The sequence below is a fragment of the Schistocerca americana genome, chromosome 2 (genome assembly GCF_021461395.2).
Source record: "Schistocerca americana isolate TAMUIC-IGC-003095 chromosome 2, iqSchAmer2.1, whole genome shotgun sequence".
NCBI classification, from domain to species: domain Eukaryota; kingdom Metazoa; phylum Arthropoda; class Insecta; order Orthoptera; family Acrididae; genus Schistocerca; species Schistocerca americana.
The window spans coordinates 212640071-212641506 of record NC_060120.1 but is presented as its reverse complement, the minus strand read 5'-3'; the positions used below and the strand labels follow the sequence as shown (position 1 = coordinate 212641506).

At 40.7% G+C, this 1436-nt stretch overlaps 1 non-coding gene across 1 annotated transcript; it reads right to left on the bottom strand.

The window, feature by feature from the left end:
* Window positions 1-571: 571 nt before the first annotated feature.
* Trnas-cga lies at window positions 572-648 on the bottom strand. The gene has a single exon. It is a non-coding gene; the product is annotated as a tRNA-Ser (tRNA).
* Window positions 649-1436: the final 788 nt, after the last annotated feature.

The following is a 1436-nucleotide window of genomic DNA, read 5'->3' as shown; positions in this document are numbered from 1 at the left end:
CACAAAAAAACGAAAGAAAAAGTTTCTAGTTTACAAAATTTTCGTTAGTCATTTCGCCTCAACACATTTTACACACACTATCCGCATGTACTACTGAAGATACCTGCAAATTGTATCACTGAAGGACAAGTAGTATAGGAGACATGATATCATAAACACTGAGATTACCAAATTATGCAATAAATTGCAAATGTTCAAATGAGTGTGAAATCTTATGGGACTTAACTGCTAAGGTCATCAGTCCCTAATCTTACACACTACTTAACCTAAATTTTCCTAAGGACAAACACACACACCTATGCCCGAGGGAGGACTCGAACCTCCGCCGGGACCAACCGCACAGAAATTGCAAATAACTGCCGAAGTTGCAGTATGACTAGTTTCGAGCCTAAGCTCGTTATCAAATCGTCCTAAAAACAGAAACCAAATAGCAAGCAAGTAAAAAGTTTTTGATATTGCTGAGCAACGGTTATACAATGATTTTTAAATGAATACACCGCAAATTCCAGAATGAGATTTTCACTCTGCAGCGGAGTGTGCGCTGATATGAAACTTCCTGGCAGATTAAAACTGCGTGCCCGACCGAGACTCGAACTCGGGACCTTTGCCTTTCGCGGGCAAATGCTCTACCAACTGAGCTACCGAAGCACGACTCACGCACGCTACTCACAGCTTTACTTCTGCCAGTATCTCGTCTCCTACCTTCCAAACTTTACAGAAGCTCTCCTGCGAAACTTGCAGAACTAGCACTCCTGAAAGAAAGGAGTAAAGCTGTGAGTACGCGCCGTGAGTCGTGCTTCGGTAGCTCAGTTGGTAGAGCACTTGCCCGCGAAAGGCAAAGGTCCCGAGTTCGAGTCTCGGTCGGGCACGCAGTTTTAATCTGCCAGGAAGTTTCACACCGCAAATTGATTGTGTAGTTGTTTATTCAATTACGATCTAGGTTTCAGACTTTTATGCCATTTTCAAGTGATTGAGTTTATGTCATTAACATGTATTGCAGGAAATCAAGCTCAAAATTGGCCATATTTTCTTAATTTATGGCACTTTTGAGCTTGATGTCGTGCAGTATATGTTAATGACATAAACTCAATCACTTGAAAATGGCATGAAAGGCCGAAACCTAGGTAGTAATTAAATAAACAACAATACAATCAAGTGGCGGTGTAAACTTTTCATACCTAAGGCCGAAATTGCAATCCTGAAATAAAGAAAGTGTTACAGTCACCGGCGAAAATATGATGTCTTTTATAAAATGGCGGTGTGTTCATTAAAAAAAAAAGTACTTAACACACTACAAAACAGTGCTACAGTACAAAGATAACTCTGACAGTTCGTACATACCAATAAGCTACGCAGTAACATACATTACGACAGCCAGGTGACTGTTCATTCTAGTTAAACACGTCTTGTAAATCAGTGCAGGGCTGAACAACAGC